Source organism: Bos taurus, chromosome X (assembly GCF_002263795.3).
Source record: "Bos taurus isolate L1 Dominette 01449 registration number 42190680 breed Hereford chromosome X, ARS-UCD2.0, whole genome shotgun sequence".
Taxonomy (NCBI): domain Eukaryota; kingdom Metazoa; phylum Chordata; class Mammalia; order Artiodactyla; family Bovidae; genus Bos; species Bos taurus.
The window spans coordinates 13635059-13656979 of record NC_037357.1 but is presented as its reverse complement, the minus strand read 5'-3'; positions in this window follow the sequence as shown (position 1 = coordinate 13656979).

Below are 21921 nucleotides of genomic sequence, written 5' to 3'. Positions count from 1 at the left end.
AGCTTGTTGCTGTTGTTCAGTTGCCAAGTCATGTCCAACTGTGTGCGACCCCATGAACTGCAGCACACCAGGCATCCATGTCCTTCACTGTCTCCCGATGTTTGCTGAAACTCATGTCCATTGAGAGCTTTTACCAGGAATCAAATCAGCCAGCATCTTGATCTTGGCCTTCTCAGCCTCTAGAGCTGCGGGGAGTAGATTTCTGTTGTGTCAGCCACCCAGTCTGTGGTAGTCTGTCATGGCCGCCCCAGATGACTAAGATTCGAGCTTCCCTGTGTCTCTCCTCCCTGCTGTGGAGCTCTTAGAGGACACATATTCCAGACAGCCCTGCTACCTGTCACTCAACTTGCATCACACTCTGCGTGAACAAGAAACAAGCCTTTCCTGTGGTAAACCACTGAGATTGCAGGGCTTCTGTGTCACTGCCACAAACCTGGCCTACCTAAAGCAACGCACGGTGGCAGAGAAAAGGACTCAGAGTAGACCGTGTTTATCCAAACAAGAGCAGAAGCGGAGGAGCGCCACCAGCACTGTCCCTCTGGCCCAGCTTGCCCCTCAGGACTGTGTGTGGATCCAGTGAGCCTGGGGTATTCAAACAGACGCAAATCAAATCAGGCTTTCTGGGTCCCAGGATTCAGCCAACAATGAAGATGTAAACTGCTCCAGGAATTCATGGAGCTCTCAAGTGAGAAAACAAGAGTTCTTGCTGCTAAAAAGTTGGGAAACCCTAGGAGATAAGGCATTGTCTCCAGACAGCCCCCATTGAAATGCAGACCAGTTCCCTGGAAGGGGTCACTTATTTATCCACTAACGACCAGGAGGCACTTTCTTAGGGATCCATTTCTTAGAGGAGGGCTGGAGGGACAGGCAGACCACACAGCTTGGCCCAGGATTACCCCTCCTCTACCCATGGGGAGGTTTGAATTTCTTCAGGAGTAGGAGGGTCATTTCAAGACTTCAGTTTCCCTGTGACTTCTCAGTGGTATGCCCCTCTTGGGTCAGGCCACCTGTATGACCATGTCTTCAGCCCATCCATGAGAGAGAATGGAAGTGAAATTTGAGGCCTTGCTTTTACTCATTCATTCATTCATTCATTCAAATGCTTGGCAAGATTTACGAGAATCTTCTTCTATCTGACCTTCCAAATTTAAAGCCAAGCTTAACCCTAACCTTCCGTAACAAGCCTTCCCTTACTCCCCCTTCCCTTCTAATTCCTGCTGATCTAATACCAATAGCTCTAACCAACATTTACCTCATACCACTACACACAAAGCCCTTCACTAGCTCGTACGACCTGAATGCCATCTCATTTGATCCTCTGGATCCTGAGGGGGGAGGGTGTTATCATCCTTACTTTAAATCTGAGGTAATAAGTTCAGAGAGGGCATGGGACTTATCCAGAGTCACCTAGTAGGGGATTCCCTGGCAGTCTAGTGGTTAGGACTCTGAGCTTTCACTGCCGAGGGCTCAGGTTTGATCTCTCTTTGAGGAACTAAGATCGTGCAAGAGTGGCATGGCCATAAAAACAAAACAAAGCAAAAAAGCTCAAACAAAGTCACACAGAACCTGCAAGATTCCAGGTGTATCCAATTCTAAGACCCCCCTACTATAACCACCACACTCTCTTGCCCTCCACAGTTTGAACTTCCGTTATCATCTGTTCTGAATTGCACTCCCCCTACCCAATCCCTGTAAACTCTTCAAGGGGATGAACAGTTCCCTCTGGGCTTCCGTGGTGGCTCAGTTGGTAAAGAATCTGCCTGCAATGCAGGAGACCCAGGTTTGATCCCTGGGTGAGGAAGACCCCCTGGAGAAGGGCAGGGCAACCCACTCCAGTATTCTTGCTGGAGAATCCTGTGGACAGAGGAGCCCGGTGAGCTATAGTCCACGGGGTCTCAAACGAATAGACATGACTGAGAGACTAACACACATATACACACAGCTTCTTCTAATTGGTTAATAATTAGCACTTCTCCTTGGACCAGCACTTCACAGTTTCTATAGGGCTTCTACATATTTGATGTCATCTGTATGGCTGAAGAGCTTCTTCCACTTCAGGGAATTCTGACATGGGGAGGCCCCCAGACAGTTCTCAGGTTGGGGGTAGTGACTGAAGAAAAAGAAAAGCTTGGTATGTCTGTACCCCACTGAGTCAAGACTCCACAACAAACCAGTTACACGGTGTGAGACTCCATCCCCGAAAACCTTCCATCCCTCTGAGCTTTTTTCACAGAGCTCTCGTGGCTATGGTTTCCTTGTGGTCCCTCTAGGGTGAGGCTGAGCCAGTAGCTGGAGGAATGGAGGACAGGGTCTGGGGCCGGCATGGCAACCAACCTTGCCTTAAACAGGCAGGCCCAGAACATAGACTTTCCTCCAGGGGGAGCCCGGATGAGGCCCGTAAGGAAGTTGCCCGGAGAATAGCACCCCTCACCTCCAACCCTCGCACCCCCCAAAAAAGTCAAGCAAAGTTTTCTGACTATGAGGGAGGTAAGAGCAGTGGAAAGGAAGGTTGGAGACCTGTGTCTGAGGCCCAGCTCTCCCACTGACTGACTCGGCTAAAGAACGACCTCTCTGTGAGTGTCCTCAGGTGGAAGGTGATGGTGGTGCCGCCCTCAGAGGGCTGCAGTAGAAGCCAATGAAATGCCATTGGCTGACCTGTGGGCCACAGGCCTCCTTGTTCCATTTCTTGCTGTATAATTTGGAGTAGGTGTCCTAAGCTCCCTGTGATTATCTGTAAGAAACCAAAGAATGCTTTAAACTATCTGAAGTGAAAGTCGCTCAGTCACGTCCAACTCTTTGCCACCCCATGGACTATACAGTCCGTGGAATTCTCCAGGGCAGAATACTGGAGGGGGTAGCTTCTCCCTTCTCCAGGGGATCTTCCCAACCCAGGGACTGAACCCAGGTCTCCCTCATTGTAGGCGGATCCTTTACCAGCTGAGCCACATGGGAAGACCAACTGTCTGAAAGCAGATATTAAATGGAAATATAATTTTTTTAAACTATCTGAAAGCAGAGGGCTGGTCTGTATAGTCTCACAAGGTCGCTTCCTGTTCTGTGTTTCCATGATTTAAAAACAAAACAAAACAAAACATAAACAAAAACTTGGAACTGGGAAAGGGAGCCGAATGCCAGGGAGGCAGCTTTCTGTACCACTCCCTCAACAAGCCAAACAAAACTGAGGTTATTCTGTCCCCTGGTGGACTGCGTTGCTACTGTAGCTGCTGCCAGGGCCTGCTAGGTTTCAGATCGAGGATCGCTTATGGCCATTCGCCCGTTCATTCAGGCCTCACACGAATCGAGGGCTCCGCTCTGGGTCAAGCTCTGCGCTGTACACTGTGGGAACATAGATGAATCACATTAGGACTCCTCTTTGAAGGGGCCTCGTTATGATGTGATTTCTTTTGTGTTGTGATTCCTACTCATTCTGTGAAACACAGGATTTTTTTTTTTTTTTTTCGTTTTTAGAAAGTTCAGTTTTGTTTTTTTTTAAATTTTATTTTATTTTTAAACTTTACATAATTGTATTAGTTTTGCCAAATATCAAAATGAATCCACCACAGGTATACATGTGTTCCCCATCCTGAACCCTCCTCCGTCCTCCCTCCCAATACCATCCCTCTGGGTCGTCCCAGTGCACTAGCCCCAAGCATCCAGCATCGCGCATCGAACCTGGACTGGCAACTCGTTTCTTACATGATATTTTACATGTTTCAATGTCATTCTCCCAAATCTTCCCACCCTCTCCCTCTCCCACAGAGTCCATAAGACTGTTCTATACATCAGTGTCTCTTTTGCTGTCTCGTACACCGGGTTATTGTTACCATCTTCCTAAATTCCATATATATGCGTTAGTATACTGTATTTATGTTTTTCCTTCTGGCTTACTTCACTCTGTATAATAGGCTCCAGTTTCATCCACCTCATTAGAACTGATTCAAATGTATTCTTTTTAATGGCTGAGTAATACTCCATTGTGTATATGTACCACAGCACACAGGATTTAAGATACGTTTGTTCAGCCATCTTAAGCAGTTTAAATCGAGTCACAGTGGCCAATGTGAACTTCCATATTACTGGTTTTAAAGCATGTGGTATAGGACTGCGAGTGTCTTAGAGTGTCTTAAATCAAAGAGTGTTACGTAAGAAATTTGTTTGGCAACGTCCACAAAAAGACTTCACTGGAACAAGAGCAACTGACAGAGAAAAGACACCCTGGGGCATAACTGTTACACCCTACTGATGGACTTCTTCAAAAGGGACCACTGAGCTGAGCAACTTGAAGTTTCCTCATTGGAAGACTGGGCTCTGTGTTGCTGAGAGCTATTCACAGGGTCGCTGCTGGAGGTACGACTCGAGCAGAGGGTGATCCCTGCTCACGCATGTGAGACCCGTGGCCAGACCTGTTGCTGAACCTGAGATGGTGGCTCCTGATGCCTCGTCCCTGGGCTCCTCCTTGGAGTGGTTCCTTACTCTCCTTTCTATTTTCCCCACTCTGACCAACCTGTGCAATAAACTGGGTGAGTCGTGAACTGAATATTGGCTACATCTCTTTTTTATCTACAATCCCGTACTTCTTCCCTGACTTCATTGCTGGGCCTTGATTAGGGGGCTGCAGTCTCGAGGGACAGACAGACACACAGAGAGATCATTTTGATACAATGAAATAAAGGCTGTTAAAGGGCATTTTGTTTGGCTTGAGGGAGGGACAGGGGACATGTCAGGAAGAGCTTGGCAAGAAGAGGTGGTGGTTGAGTTTGATGACTGGCTTTATGTTCTTTAAGGGCCTTCTGGACAGAGATGGGTGTGGGTGTGAAGGCACGGGACATATACAAGTGATGACAGAATGTTTCATATGCTGGTGCCATAGTGAGGGTTGGGGGGGACAGTGGGAGATGACGTTGAGATCTCGCTGGTGTTCAAGGGGTGGAGGGTTTTGTGTGCCATTCGGATGGCTTAGACCCTATCCCAGGGCAACTGGGAAGTCCTTGAAGGGCTCCGAGCAGGGTACTGACAGGTGAATTTCCATGAGTTCGTTCTGGCTGCTTTGTAGAGAACGGGCTGTAGGAGTGTAAGGCTGGCGAAGTGCTTGCGAGGGTGGCCAGATTAAAAAAAAAAAACAAAACAGAAGGAAAAAAACCACAGTATGTCCACTAAAATTGACATTTCAGACAGAGAACAGTTTTTAGTGTAAGTCTATCTCAAATGTTGTATGTGATATACAAAGAATCATTGTGTATCTGAAATTCAAATTTAACTGAGCATCTCATATTTTATCTGGAAATCCTATCCTAGAGTCATCAAGGAGAGATGATGGAGGCTTGGACTAGTGTGGAGGCAGTAGAATTGGAATTGAAGTGGAAAAATTCAAGAAGTATTCTGGAGACAGAAATGGACGAACTTGGAGATGCTGTGGATGAGGGAAAATGAGAAGGAAGCATCAGACATCATATCCACTCTCAGTTTGAGCTGCTTGCTCTGTGTCTGGTCCTCTAACTGCACCCCATCCCAAACACCACACACACCGAGGTAAAGGGTTCTTCCTAAAACCTCCTAGAGATCCTTGAACCCAGGAGCCAAGATATCCTGCAGTTCCCCATATGCCTCTGCTCAGCTCCTTGGCTTCCATATCTGCTTGGTTCTGAATTTTGGTCTCACCCTTTGTTTGGTCCAGTTTATCAGCAATGGACTGCAGCCTGGAGTGTCATCCGGGCCACCTTCAGGCTTCTGTTCTTTGCCTCTCTGTTCCATGCTCTACAACGACTGGCATGGGGTGCCCAGCCCAGGCCTCTGAGGTTGATTAGGACACATCTTTCCTGCCAGGGAGGAAAATCCCAAACAATTCCCAAAAGCCACAGGCTTCCTTAGGGCCTTCCTCACCACCAGAAGGCTAGGACTGGAATGGTGGCGGGGCTTCTCAGAGCTTCTTGTGAGCCAACAGCACCTCCCAGTGGTCACACAGCAGACTGCAGGCTGAGGGGAGAGGACGTGAGCCGCTCAGTTAGGTTCAATTCAGTGGCTCAGTCGTGTCTGACTCTTTGCGACCCCATGAATCGCAGCACGCCAGGCCTCCCTGTCCATCACCAACTCCCGGAGTTCACTCAGACTCACGTCCATCGAGTCAGTGATACCATCCAGCCATCTCATCCTCTGTCGTCCCCTTCTCCTCTTGCCCCCAATCCCTCCCAGCATCAGAGTCTTTTCCAATGAGTCAACTCTTTGCATGAGGTGGCCAAAGTACTGGAGTTTCAGTTTTAGCATCATTCCTTCCAAAGAAATCCCACGGCTGATCTCCTTCACAATGGACTGGTTGGATCTCCTTGCAGTCCAAGGGACTCTCAAGAGTCTTCTCCAACACCACAGTTCAAAAGCATCAATTCTTTGGTGCTCAGCCTTCTTCACAGTCCAACTCTCACATCCATACATGACCACAGGAAAAACCATAGCCTTGACTAGATGGACCTTTGTTGGCAAAGTAATGTCTCTGCTTTTGAATATGCTATCTAGGTTGGACATAACTTTCCTTCCAAGGAGTAAGCGTCTTTTAATTTCATGGCTGCAGTCACCATCTGCAGTGATTTTGGAGCCCCCCCAAATAAAGTCTGACACTGTTTCCACTGTTTCCCCATCTATTTGCCATAAAGTGATGGGACCGGATGCCATGATCTTCGTTTTCTGAATGTTGAGCTTTAAGCCAACTTTTTCACTCTCCTCTTTCACTTTCATCAAGAGGCTTTTTAGTTCCTCTTCACTTTCTGCCATAAGGGTGGTGTTATCTGCATATCTGAGGTTATTGATATTTCTCCCAGCAACCTTAATTCCAGCTTGTGTTTCTTCCAGTCCAGCGTTTCTCATGATGTACTCTGCATAGAAGTTAAATAAGCAGGGTGACAATATACAGCCTTGATGTACTCCTTTTCCTATTTGGAAACAGTCTGTTGTTCCATGTCCAGTTCTAACTGTTGCCCACTGACCTGCATACAGATTTCTCAAGAGGCAGGTCAGGTGGTCTGGTATTCCCATCTCTTTCAGAATTTTCCATAGTTGATTGTGATCCACACAGTCAAAAGCTTTGGCATAGTCAATAAAGCAGAAATTGATGCTTTTCTGGAACTCTCTTGCTTTTTCCATGATCCAGCGGATGTTGGCAATTTGATCTCTGGTTCCTCTGCCTTTTCTAAAACCAGCTTGAACATCAGGAAGTTCATGGTTCACATATTGCTGAACCCTGGCTTGGAGAATTGTGAGCATTACTTTACTAGCATGTGAGATGAGTGCAATTGTGTGGTAGTTTGAGCATTCTTTGGCATTGCCTTTCTTTGGGACTGGAATGAAAACTGACCTTCTCCAGTCCTGTGGCCACTGCTGAGTTTTCCAAATTTGCTGGCATATTGAGTGCAGCACTTTCACAGCATCATCTTTCAGGATTTGAAATAGCTCAACTGGAATTCCATCACTTCCACTACCTTTGTTCATAGTGATGCTTTCTAAGGCCCACTTGACTTCACATTCCAGGATGTCTGGCTCTAGGTGAGTGATCACACCATCGTGATTATCTGGGTCGTGAAGATCTTTTTTGTACAGTTCCTCTGTGTATTCTTGCCACCTCTTCTTGATATCTTCTGCTTCTGTTAGGTCCATACCATTTCTGTCCTTTATCGAGCCCATCTTTGCATGAAATGTTCCCTTGGTATCTCTAATTTTCTTGAAGAGATCTCTAGTCTTTCCCATTCTGTTGTTTTCCTCTATGTCTTTGCATTGATCGCTGAGGAAGGCTTTCTTATCTCTCCTTGCTATTCTTTGGAACTCTGCATTCAGATGCTTATATCTTTCCCTTTCTCCTTTGCTTTTCGCTTCTCTTCTTTTCATAGCTATTTGTAAGGCCTCCCCAGACAGCCATTTTGCTTTTTTGCATTTCTTTTCCATGGGGATGGTCTTTTTTTTTTTTTTTTAAACTTTACAAATTGTATTAGTTTTGCCAAATATCAAAATGAATCCACCACAGGTATACATATGTTCCCCATCCTGAACCCTCCTCCCTCCTCCCTCCCCATACCATCCCTCTGGGTCGTCACAGTGCACTAGCCCCAAGCATCCAGTATCGTGCATCGAACCTGGACTGGCAACTCGTTTCCTACATGATATTTTACATGTTTCAATGCCATTCTCCCAAATCTTCCCACCCTCTCCCTGTGCAACAGAGTCCATAAGACTGTTCTATACATCAGTGTCTCTTTTGCTGTCTCGTACACTGGGTTATTGTTAGCATTTTTCTAAATTCCATATATATGCGTTAGTATACTGTATTGGTGTTTTTCTTTCTGGCTTACTTCACTCTGTATAATAGGCTCCAGTTTCATCCACCTCATTAGAACTGATTCAAATGTATTCTTTTTAATGGCTGAGTAATACTCCATTGCATATATGTACCACAGCTTTCTTATCCATTCATTTGCTGATGGACATGTAGGTTGCTTCCATGTCCTGGCTATTATAAACAGTGCTGTGATGAACATTGGGGTACACGTGTCTCTTTCCCTTCTGGTTTCCTCAGTGTGTATGCCCAGCAGTGGGATTGCTGGATCATGAGGCAGTTCTATTTCCAGTTTTTTAAGGAATCTCCACACTGTTCTCCATAGTGGCTGTACTAGTTTGCATTCCCACCAACAGTGTAAGAGGGTTCCCTTTTCTCCACACCCTCTCCAGCACTTATTGCTTGTAGACTTTTGGATCGCGGCCATTCTGACTGGTGTGAAATGGTACCTCTTAGTGGTTTTGATTTACATTTCCCTGATAATGAGTGATGTTGAGCATCTTTTCATGTCTTTGTTAGCCATCTGTATGTCTTATTTGGAGAAATGTCTATTTCATGGGGATGGTCTTGATCCCTGTTTCCTGTACAGTGTCACGAACCTCATTCCATAGTTCATCAGGCACTCTATCTATCAGATCTAGGCCCTTAAATCTATTTCTCACTTTCACTGTATAACCATAAGGGATCCGATTTAGGTCATACCTGAATGGTCTAGTGGTTTTCCCTACTTTCTTCAATTTAAGTCTGAATTTGGTAATAAGGAGTTCATGATCTGAGCCACAGTCAGCTCCCAGTCTTGTTTTTGTTGACTGTATAGAGCTTCTCCATCTTTGGCTGCAAAGAATATAATAATCTGACTTCAGTGTTGACCATCTGGTGATGTCCATGTGTAGAGTCTTCTCTTGTGTTGTTGGAAGAGGGTGTTTGCTATGACCAGTGTGTTCTCTTGGCAGAACTCTATTAGCCTTTTTGCCCTGCTTCACTCCATACTCCAAGGCCAAATTTGCCTGTTACTCCAGGTGTTTCTTGACTTCCTACTTTTGCATTCCAGTCCCCTATAATGAAAAGGACATCTTTTTTGGGTGTTAGTTCTAAAAGGTCCTATAGGTCTTCATAGAACCGTTCAACTTCAGCTTCTTCAGAGTTACTGGTTGGGGCATAGACTTGGATTACTGTGATATTGAATGGTTTGCCTTGGAAACGAACAGAGATCATTCTGTCGTTTTTGAGATTGCATCCAAGTACTGCATTTCAGACTCTTTTGTTGACCATGATGGCTACTCCATTTCTTCTAAGGGATTCCTGCCCACAGTAGTAGATATAATGGTCATCTGAGTTAAGTTCACCCATTCCAGTCCATTTTAGTTCACTGATTCCTAGAATGTCGACATTCACTCTTGCCATCTCTTGTTTGGCCACTTCCAATTTGCCTTTGGATTGAGTCGCTCAATCCCATCCAACTTTTTGCAACCTCATGGATTGTAGCCCGCCAGGCACCTCTGTCCATGGGGATTCTCCAGGCAAGAATATTGGAGTGGGTTACCATATCCTCCTCCAGGGGGATCTTCCCAACCCAGGGATCAAACCCAGGTTTCCCGCACTGCAGGAGAATTCTTTACCGTCTGAGCCACCAAGGAAGCCTGAAGTGAGATGGGAGACTGGTCTTTGGACTGGTTTACAGGGAGAGGTTAACCATCCTGATCTCTTCCCCGGCAGGGCACAGTGGTCCTGCCCCTTCTGGTGGCCATCCATCAGGAGTTCTGTTGGCACTCCTTGGCTCTTATGGATCTGAACAGCACATCTGTTCAGTGAACCTGCTGGTAGAGAGGTGGCCCAAGATTACACCTGAAGAATTGAACAGCCAGGCCCTGAGGTCTCTGTCCTTATTAGGACTCAGGGTTGAACTGGTCAGAGTCCCTTAAATTCTCGGTCTTCCATATTTGATAAAAACCAATAAAGGTAGCTGTGTTTAAGGATCCCCTCCCCATACGTGCCTGTGGAGGGGTGGCAGCTCTGACAGATGGGTTCCCCACAGTGGACATGTTGCCAACTGCACAGTGGGCCTTGCCATCATCAAGGGCGACCGTCCAGCTCTCCAGCATTCCACCACCCTCTCTGGGGTCTCGGCCAGAGAAGGAAAGAAACGAGCAAATGTCCCACCCACTCTCTCTCCCACACCAGAGGCTTTAAGTGTGCAGCCAGAGCCAAGGTTCTGGGCCCCAAGCTGGGGAGCTGAGACACCTGGGGCCTCAGATGACCTTGCGGGCAGGAGCAGAAGACTAGTCTGGAGGAATTTAAAAAGGAACTCGGCTCCAGAAATTCAGCTTCTAACCTTTGCTGTATGACTCAAGGCACTTGCTGTGGGGGCCTGGGAATACCCCAGGCTGTGGGGGGTGGAGGAGGCTGAGGTGATCACTGACCAAGTGCTATCTGGCTGGAGGTGGTGTGCTCCAGGAATAGCACACCCTTTGCTTTCTAGCAGGATTTTGGCCATCAGTGTTTGCCATGGCCCCTGGGGGCCCTGGACTCTATTTTCTAGGGCCCAGGACTTTGGACAAATATGCAACTTGCCATGTGCCTCATCTGTAAAATGGGAATAACAATAACATTCACCTCATCAGTACATGAGTTAATACCTGTTTTGTTATTGTTGTTAAGGTGAGCACTTCTCAGAGTCCGAGATTGAGTCTCTGCAAGGATTTAGACACCAGCTAGGGTCTAAAGCCGGAGAAGGCAATGGCACCCCACTCCAGTACTCTTGCCTGGCAAACCCCATGGACGGAGGAGCCTGGTAGCCTGCAGTCCATGGGGTCGAGAAGAGTCGGGCACGACTGAGTGACTTCACTTTCACTTTTCACTTTCATGCATTGGAGAAGGAAATGGCAACCCACTCCAGTGTTCTTGCCTGGAGAATCCCAGGGACGGGGGAGCCTGGTGGGCTGCCGTCTATGGCGTCGCACAGAGTCGGACACGACTGAAGTGACTTAGCAGCAGCAGCAGGGTCTAAAGTGCCTTAAGTTCTCTTCCTTTCACTTCATCGCTGGGTCTCCAGTTGTCTACTTGAAAAATGAAACAGGGCATCTTTTCCATGGGCTGTGAATCTCTCAGAATGAGGACTTCTTGAGGTTCTGTGCATCTGGGTGGGCTGTGGGTGGAGACCATGGTCATGGTCATTGAGCAGTGCAGCATCCCAATTATCTTCCAGTAACTAATGAACAACAGTTTGCCTGACCTCCTGGGCTGAGGGGCTGCGATCTGCTTGTGATGTCAACACACACTCCGGAGTCTTTCACCTTGCATGAGCCCCTGGCCTGCTCCATCCTAGATGGTGTTTTAGCCCCACTTCCCGGCCAGTGCTGAGAGATACGCAGGTGAAAGGCCCCAGGGGCCACGTTCTATTCAGCAAGGGGGCCACCTGCTGTAGACCAACTCCATCAATGCAATTTCTTGCCATCACTGGGTTCCACAAGGCATCAGTCATCATTCATGTCTCCAACCTGACCTCCTCAGGTGGGGAAAGAATTTCTCAGTCTCTGATGAAGGGCATTTGTCTTGGTTTATGTGCGAGGTCTGGATCCAGCTCTATGGTGCCCCAATAAGAAAGTCACTCAATCATGTCTGACTCTTTGCGACTTCATGGACTGTAGCCTACCAGGCTCCTCTTTCCATGAGGTTCTCCAGGGAAGAATACTGGAGTGGGTTGCCATGCCCTTCTCCAGGGGACCTTCCCGATCCAGGGATTGAACTCAGATTTCCTGCATTGCAGGTGGATTCTTTACTGTTTGAGCCACCAGGAGGTAGCTTAGCAGAGTCAACACTTAGAATTGTGCACAGCAGTGGGAGAGATGCTCATGCAAGCGACCCACATGGGCACTAAGATGGAGGGAACAGCAGAGTCATGATTCCCATGAATCTCATGCTCAGCCAAGCTATCTGCTCATTGAGTGGTAGAGGGTGAAATTGCTGCACAAAATAGTGATTTTTATCTCTCTGTTCTGAGCACTTACATGTGAATTCCTGCAGTTTAAATGCCATGCAATATGTAACTACCACCAGGGCCAACCTCTGGGTTTGTGGGTGCTTTGTTAGGGGGCCACAGCCTCTAGTGGTGGGCGGTTCAGACCACCCCAGTCTAGAGGAGGGGTCAGCAAATTTTTTTCTGTGAAGGGCCCGAGATACTACATATCTTAGACTTTGTGGGCCATATGGTCTCTCTCGGGACCACTCAGCACTGATTTTGCCACACAACAGAAGCCATAGACAACATGCAAATAAATGAGCATGGCTGTGTTCCAATAAAACTTTATTTACAAAACAGATGATGGGGCTTCTCTGGCAGTCCAGTGGTTAAGAGTCCACCTTGCAATGCAGGGGACACTGGTTCCATTCCTGTTCGGGGAAGATCGCACAAGTCTTGGAGCAACTAAGATACTTGGGGTTAGGACTTTAACTCACAAATTTATTGGAAGTGGGGAGACATAATTCAACCAGTAGCCAGCGGTTTGGTCTCCTTTGCTTTCACTTCCTCTCCAATTGGCTGGCCAGAGATCATTCTGTCTCTCCCCATTCACAATTGCGTCTCCCCTGCCTCCAACTGCATCATCACCTCAAGCCCTCTTTCCCAAGTTACCCATCTCCAGAGAAGATCTAACTCCTCAGCTTGCAGTGACAAATTCACCTCCCCACTGACTATCTGTGAAAATTTCTAAATAACTTGGAAGAGGGGAGGGGGAGGAGTCAAGGGAGGAAAATGCTATTTAATTCCACCTGATTTTCAGCAAAAGAGAAGGCTGACACCTCCATGGACTTTAGATGATTACAATGCAGTCTTGAAAAGATGTTTTTGTGGATTTTTCAGGCCATTAGTAAGAGATTATAAGAATAGTCACACTCCTCCAAATAGAAAGAAATTATCAGAAAATGAGAAGTCTCTATAGCTTTAAATACCAGTTTTACAACTGGGGACAGTCATTCTCTGCCATCTACTGGCCACAGCTGCGATCGGTAAATAATCTTTGGTGTTTGGAGCCAGGGCCACCATAATTAAAGGTAGAGCAGTGGCCCAAGATCACTGAACGGCCCTTGTAAGTGTCTTTGTGCATGGACATGACTTACAGTGACATGTCCCATGGAGCCCCATGGCCCACAGTCAGGATGGGACCCTGGCCAGCCAGGGAGCCCCGAGGCTGCCTGGTGGTGTTCTGGTCTGAAGTGCCAGAAGCCAGAGGAGAGAAGGCTGCAGATAAGAAGAACAGAGCAGGCCTGGGATGCGAGGAAGCCGTGAGCAGTGGGCCCGGCTTTGTGCCCAGGAGGCCCTCTCCAGGCGCCTACATGCCTGAGCAGGACACTGTGTCCGTTCATTCAACACACAGACATCTCTTTCTTTTAAGGAGTAATGTTTTCTTTAATCTTTTCCTGATATAAAAAGTAAAGCATGCTCATTGTAAAACATTTAGAAAACCAAACAAATAAAAAAGTGGAAAAACATCATTCAAGTTGGCACCAGAGGGTGGCTTGGGGGGCTTTACTGCAAACTCCATTAGCACCCCCAAAGTCACTCCAAATACGCATGAAACTTAAGGGAAACCTCTGCTTGCCTAGCAGAGCAGCTTGCAGTTTGAGGAGAAAGTCCCTAGCCCCTCTTCGAATGGCTTCTAAAGCATCCATTACAGACTTCCTGCAGAGCGCACTGCCCACAGTGCCACCAAACCTGGAGGTGACTACTGTCTGCCATTTTTGTGCATGTGTGTTATCTTTTCTTAAATTTACTTTTTATTGAGATCCAATTAATAGATAACTATATTGGTTTCAGGTGTACAACATAACGATTCAAGGTTTATATATATTATGAAATGATCACAATAAGCCTACTTGGCATCCAGTACTGCACACGGGACTTCCCTGGTGGTCCAGGGTTAAGACTCCATATGAAGGTCGTACCTGCCGAGTGGCCCCCCCCACCAGAAAAAGATTCTACTGCATCACAGAGTTCCATTTTTTTTCCTGTGATGACTGACAACTTTTAAGACCTAGTCTCTTAGCTACTTTCAAATATACAATACAGTATTGTTCACTATGGTCATCATGCTGTACATTATATATCTTATCTTTATGTACTATCTTTATATCTGATTTTTTTTTAATTTAGGACATTTGGTACATACCCGCTTATATTTTATTTTCCACTCAATGGCACATCTTAGCATGTTTCCACGTCACCATTCCTCTGAAACATTATTTATAAATGCTGCATAGTATTTTATCCATAAAAATCTGCGATGTGTAGATCCACCTTCCAGTTTGGAAGTTTATGTAGCTTGCTTTCAGGTTTTGCCCTGATGGATAACGCTGGAATGAACTTCCATGAATCTATGTCTGTGTGCCCCTCTAGGATCATTTCTTTTTAAAAATATTTAATTAATCTGTGAATTAATTTTTAAAAATGTATTTGGCTTCACTGGGTCTTAGCTGAGGCAGAGGGGGTCTTCATTGCAGTGCAGACTCTCTAGCTGTGTCTTGCAGGCTTCAGAGCATGTGGGCTTTGTAGTTCTGGCACACAGGCTTAGTTGCACCTTGGCATGTGGCATCTTCCTGGACCAGGGATCAAACCCATGTCCCCTGCATTGGAAAGTGAATTCCTAACCACTGAACCACCAGGATCATTTCTTAAAAGAGGAATTACCATCAATAGTACAGATGGTTCCAGGCTCTTTGATATACATGGCCATATTTCTTCTAGCAAGGTGAGGCTCCTTTACCCTTTGACAAACAATAGATGTGTGGATTTCCCCTCACCTGTGCCTACGCTGGACATAGGCTACTGGGTGCCAAACAGTAGGCTGCATGCTGGAGACACCTTAGCAAGAAAATTAAAAAAAAAGAATGTGGTGTCTGCCTCCCCAGATTTCCTGACTTAGTGGGAGAGAGCGACCCTGATCAAATAATGAACGTAGAATTACAAACTGGGAGGAGTTCTCTGGGAGAGAGGAAAGGGTGTGAGGAGAGTGCAGTGCGTGGCGGGGGAGCTGGTTTTGTGGTGAGGGAGGCAGACAGCAGTCAAAGACAGAAGTTCCGTGTGGCTGAAGCCAAGAGGATCCGGGTGGCCGAATGAGGGTGGAGGCTGCAGGCGAGCCGCTCAGACCTTCTGGGCCTTGTATTGACAGATCCCAGGAAAAATTCCAGAGACTAAATAGTTTTAAACACCAGGGTGGTGTGGTCAACATTGCCTTTTGAGAATCCCTATTTTTAAAATAAAAAATTTAAATAGTGGTTAAAAGCAAAACAACTAACATAAGATTTACCACTATTGGTTAATTTTATTTTTTTCCCTTTTGAGTGGTTATGGTTTAGTAGTGTGCAACAGATTCCCAAAATTTTTCATCTTGCAAGACTGAAATTCTGTCTCCATTAAATATCAACTTCCCATTTCTCCCTCCCCTCAGCCCCTGGCCACCACCTTTCTACTTTCCATGTCTATAAAGCTGACTAGGCATCTCGGGTAAGTGTGATTATGTAGTGTTTGTCTTTTTGTGGCTGGCTTACTTCACTTGGCACAGTGCCCTCAAGGGTCATTTATATTGTACCATTTGTCAGAATTTCCTTCCTTTTAAAGGCTGAATAATATTCCATTGCATGCAGTATCACATTTTGTTTCTCTATTCATCTGTCAGTGCACACTTGGGTTGCTTCTGTGTTCTGGCTATTGTGAATAATGGGTGTGCAAATATGTGTTTAAGTTCTGTTTTCAATTCTTTTGGATCTATTCCCAGAAGTGGGATTGCTGGATCATATGACTGCCAGGGAAATCCCTCCTATGGTAGCTCTATTTTTAAATTTTTGAGGAACTTTGAGAACTCTTAGGAAGCAAATTCAGCAAGGCTAATTCTCTTGTCTACAAAACAATAGAAAATAGTACTGGATATTGCTGAAAGCTATCACCTTCTTGTATTACATTACTATACTTTACTAACTGCACACACACGAGTGTCTCCAAAGTTAAAAGATCTCAATATGAATAATTAAATGTTTACACATTTCAGGAACACCTATTGTATACAGACTTGTGTCTTTAAGTGCTTTGAGGGACAATATTTGTTAACCAAATGTTGTTGAGCTCTCGGTCTCTGTGAGGCATCATGGGGAAACCCGAAATATGTCTAGCTTGGGTTTCTGGGAAATCCCACTCTCACGAAGGTGGCAACACCACCCTTTGTTGTGTGGTGTGTTAGAAATAGAGGTACAAAAGGAAGGTTCTAAGAGTTCAAGGGAGGCAGGAGTCATGGGGAAAGGCTTCCAGGAGGAGGGGACAGTGGCTGTGGTGGGGTTTGGGCAGGTGGAGGGGTAGGGGCTGGAGGGTTCTAGGTGGCTGACACAGGCATGAGAAGATCAATAGAGGGAGATTCTGTGGGTGAGATGGGCGGAAGAGACCCAGAGCTTTACTGCCAGGCTGAAGAACTGGCACTTCTGTGGTAAGCGGGGGTGAGGGGCCCAGAGGGGTTTATGGGAATGACATCAAGCTGTGCAGGGATGTGTGTAGAGTAGACTGAAAGGGAAAGCTATGGGCAGCTGAGAAATTAGTTAGAAAGGGATTAGGTCATGAGGGTTTGAGTTCGGTGGTGTGGCACAGAAGTGCGGAGTGACAAGGAGGGGCCCGATGGAGGCTGTGAATCACTTGACCTTAGCTTCTTTTCTGTGGATGTCCCATCCCACCTTTTCTCCCTTCCTCTCTGCTCTCCTCTCCTCCTTCCTTCTTTCCTTTCTCCCTCTCTCCTTCTTTAAAAAAAGTATTACATATATCTTACAATAATCAGTCTTACTCATTTAGGTTTCCTTCTGAACCTTGCACAGTGGCCTACAGTTACCAGAAACTTAATACTTGTTGGATTGCCATTGTTTGCTGATTAGAAGTGGGGCAGGTGCCAAGGCATGGAGTCAAGTCTGAGTGGTGGGAGAGAGCAGGATGCCAGGGGAAGCTGGTCAGGGTCAATGTCAGGTTGAATCTGAGCTACTGGCGGGTTATGCAGCTGACTTGAAATCTTGGGCTGTGCTGGGAAAGATTGAAGGCAAAAGGAGAAAAGGGGTGGCAGAGGATGAGATGGTTGGATGGCATCACCGACTCAATGGACATGAGTTTGAGCAAACCCCAGGAGATCGTGACAGGGAAGCCTGGTGTGCTGAGTCAGACTGAACAACAACAAGCTAGAAAAGAGAGAGATTTTAAGGAACATCCCTGCCTTCACCCCCACTCCAGCTGGGGTGATAGTGTCTGTGTTTTAGAGCACAAATTTTGGTCTGGGGTCATATTTTGGTCTGCCACTATCCAAGTACCAAATTAGGTAGTCTTTCTGAGCCTCTGGTGGCTCAGATGGTAAAGCATCTGCCTACAGTGCGGGAGACCCGGGTTCAATCCCTGGGTCAGGAAGATCTCCTGGAGAAGGAAATGGCAACCCACTCCAGTATTCTTGCCTGGAAAATCCCATGGACAGAAGAACCTGGTAGGCTACAGTCCATGGGGTTGCAAAGAGTCGGACATGGCTGAGCAACTTCACTTTCTGAGCCTAAGGGTTTTTTTTCACCTGTGAAAGTGGGATAAAGTGGTACCCTATAAGATGGTTGTCAAGGCTAAGGTGAGGTTAAATGTATTCATACAGCACTTGGGGCAAAGAATAGCTATAGTTATGAGTTATTACTAAGATTTGGAGAGGGAGCATAAATCACATGACTCCTGAGTAATGCCATCATGGCTTCCCACTGCACGGCGAATAAGACAGCCTCCTTCCTGGGCTCCGCACTTGGTCAGGTCCCTGCCTGCCTCTTGCCCAACCCCTCAGCTGTGTTCTGCCTGCCTGCCCCCTGAACTCAGCAAGCTCTCTGCTGCCTTAGGACCTTTGCATTTGCTCCTTCCTTGCTTGGAAGGTTCTTTGCCAGATCTTGTGCAGCTAGCTTTTTTCTGGGACAAGGGAGTATGTATGCTCTGTAATCCTCATTCAAATCGAGATACGGGATCTTTTGGCTTCCTGAGATTTAGATCTCAGCTCAGACATCATGACTTCAAAGCAAGTGTCCCTGAGCAAGTCCCCTTGCCATGCCCTCTGGCACAGCACCCTGCTCTATTCTCTCTAGAGTTCTCATCGTGATCTCCAGTTACCCTGTGCACAGTTTATTTCTATGTGCATCTTCCCTGCTCTGCCTCACCCTCCTGGAGAAGGTACCACAAGAGCAGCCACTGTACTGTGTTTACTCCTATATCCTCAGCACCTTGAACAGCACCTGGTGCAAGGGAGAGCCTCAGTAAATACTTGAATGAATAGCTGGTGTAGAAGATGAGAAAGGAGGGGTGATGGTGGCAGGAACAAGGCTAGTGAGGGTGGAGCAGGTGGGGAGGAGGAGTGGCCTGGGCAGGGGAGATCACTTACTTCCAAGACAGGACGGAAGGGGGAGGGATGAGGGGACCCTGGAGACATTTTGATATGCAGTGCAGGGCTTCAAGTGCACTGCTTCGGCTGACCGCTTTGACATTTTCACAAAGGGTGCAGTCACCTGCTGAGAGCTGAAGGGCAGCAAAAGAGGGGTCTGGGCTCTGAGGCTAGTGGAGGGTTTTGGAATAATTGTACTAGTTGCATTTATTTAGCACTTAAGCACCAGGCACTGTTCCAAGCCCCTCAGACTAGTTGATTTCATCTCATGACAATCCTATGAGGAAAGGCACTATCATTACTTCTATTTTAAGATGTGGGAAGTGAGGTCCAGGGAGGTCAATTCACTTTTTCCCAAGGTCAGACATTTAGGACATGGCAGTCTGGCTCTTGGAGCCTATGTGAAGAACCTCTGCAGTTCCCTGCCTCCCTGGTCCCCAAGGCACAGGTATATGAAGGATCCGGAGGAGATAAAGAGGCCTGTGGAATGAGTGGCACATGGCAGGCCCAGGGGCAGCCAGCCAGCCAGTATGCTGTGCCAGGAACCTAGGAATGGGAGCACAAAGTGAAGGGGACCACGGGGTGGGGCAGGTGGTGACTCAGGGTTAAGCATGGCAAAGATGGAGGCCGAGGCTTTCTGAAGTGCATGAGGAAGGGGGTTTCTGGGCAGAGAAAACAGCATCTGCAAAGGGCCTGGGGTGGGAAAGAGCTTAGCTCATTGGGAGGAGTGAAAGGACAGTGTCACAGTATAGTGGCAGGGATGGGGGATGGTGCAAACCATCCAAAGTGGAGCCCAGGCATTGGTATTTTTCAAAGTACCCCAGGTTATGCAGTAGGTGTTGAGAACCACTGATTTAGACCAGTTTCCAGGTGTTGGTGGTTGGGGGCCTGACTGTAGATGGCAGGGATTATATTTATTGAATTCATTTCAGTGCTCAGTATGGTGGTTTGGGGCCCACACTTTGAGAAACATGGTCTAGATGATTCTAGTAGCCAAGATGGGGTCATTGACCAGCACAGAGCCATGGCTTCAAAGTGTGACCTCATCTCCTCCCAGGCAACCAGGACCGAGGTGAGGAAGAAGGCAGCATCAGTTGGGAAAGGATCAACTTAGGTGAGCAGCAAAGGTGGTAACTGGGCGGGGCTGGGGGGGGGGACACTTTATCCCAGGCACAGGCAGAGGAAGTAGGGCTAGGAGCCAGGCACTGAGGGTGGGCAGCACAGGAAGGAGCAAAAGGAAGCCGGCGGTGGGCATGGGCAGAGCCATGAGTGGGGTTCCAAAGTTCAAGGCTCACTGCAATCAGGTGTGACATGCTGGTGATGGCACCTCATTATTCATCCTTTAATTGACACTTTAGTCCCACTCCCAAAAAGATGTGTGGTGAAACTGAAATATGGAAGTATGGAAGGGGACTGGATGGTGTGTCTGTGGTGGGGGGAGGAGGGCAGCAGAGCAGGCTGAGCAGGTGTCAGATTTTACCGAGCCAAGGTTGTTAACATCACATGAGAGTGAGAAAACCCTGGGTAGGGCAGCAGAGCCAGCATCATGCTGTCTGGCGCAGAGCTGGGGGGAGCGGGGATGGGTAGCATCCACACAGCACCCACTATGTGCCAGGCACCATGTTTGCCACTTTGTTTCTTTCTCATTTAATAACGCAAGGCCTGGTGGGGCATAGGAAAGTTTGCCCTTTTTTCTTAAATGCACTGGGAAGTAACTGAAGGGTTTTCAAGAAGGAAGTGATGAAAGTGATGTAGTTAAGTCATACAAGACTGGTACTCCGCCCATTCTATTCGATAGGCCAGGAAACTAGAGGTTAGCTAGTCCAGGCCCACGCACAAGAAGGTGGTGGCCAAACCCAGACTGAAACCAGGCCCCTCTGAGATACAGCAGTTAGGGCAGAACGTTAACAGTTGGTGAGCACAGGTTAGGGGTCTAGGGTGTTCATGTTCTCTTCTTTCAGCTTTTGTATATGTTTGAAAAGTTTTGTAAAAAAAAAAAAAAAAAAATTAGAAAAAAGAACTAGGTCTAACTAGTTCTAAAAAGAGCTGGAGCTCTTTTTTCCCCCAGTATGCCATGCTCTATCACTAACCTAAGTGACATTAAGTCACTCATTGTCCCCTCTGAGCCTGACTTTGACCATGAGAAAAAACAGGATTGGATTAGACCACCATCAGGGTTCTCTAACACTTAGCAGCAATCTTGCCGGGGCAACATGTAGCTTTAGGTTGCTGCTGCTGCTGCTAAGTCGCTTCAGTCGTGTCCGACTCTGTGCAACCCCACAGACGGCAGCCCACCAGGCTCCCCCACCCCTGGGATTCTCCAGGCAAGAACACTGGAGCGGGTTGCCATTTCCTTCTCCAATGCAGGAAAGTGAAAAGTGAAAGTGAAGTCACTCAGTCGTGTCCGACTCTTAGCGACCCCATGGACTGCAGCCTACCAGGCTCCTTTGTCCATGGGATTTTCCAGGCAAGAGTACTGGAGTGGGTTGCCATTGCCTTCTCCTTTAGGTTGCTAGGCTACACTAAGAGACAGGGCTTCCACCTGCCCTGCACTCAGGAAAGCTACTATGGGTCTCCTGTAACAGCAGCTGGTGGGCAGTTTCTAACCTCCGGGAGGGTAGTCACTGAGGCTACCCTGTCGCACTGCCTGCTGCTCCATCCACGGTGGGGAACCACTTGCAAAAGGAAACACCTTCTTCTGCCAAGGCTTTGGGTGGGGCTACAAAAACCGTTCATGACAACACTGAATCAGCACATGCATTTGGGTCAAGTTCACAGAGCAGACTGGAAGACGACCCTGATTGAAAAGAAGCCTCCAGCTGAGGCCTCTTCAGTCCTGAAGGGAAAGGAATCAGAATGCCCAAATCCATACCAGAGATTGGAGGCAGGGGAATAAAGGCACTATGTTCGAATGAGGGGCTTTCTCTTCCAAGTGATGGAGCTCAGATTCAAGTTCAAAAAAGCACAACTAACTTTATGGGCTTTGTCACCCCAAGAGGTACTACAAGTTCAAAACGGATTTTTTTTAAAGTTGCAAATGAAGGATGTGAAAACGGGCTCTTTGGGAGGCAAGTCTAAACTACTGAGGCTATGGTGCCAAGGCCAAAGCAGTTCTCCAAAAATGCGTATGACAGAGCGTGCCGGATTCCTGGGGCTGGCGCAATCATGGATCTGACTCAGTGTGACATTTGT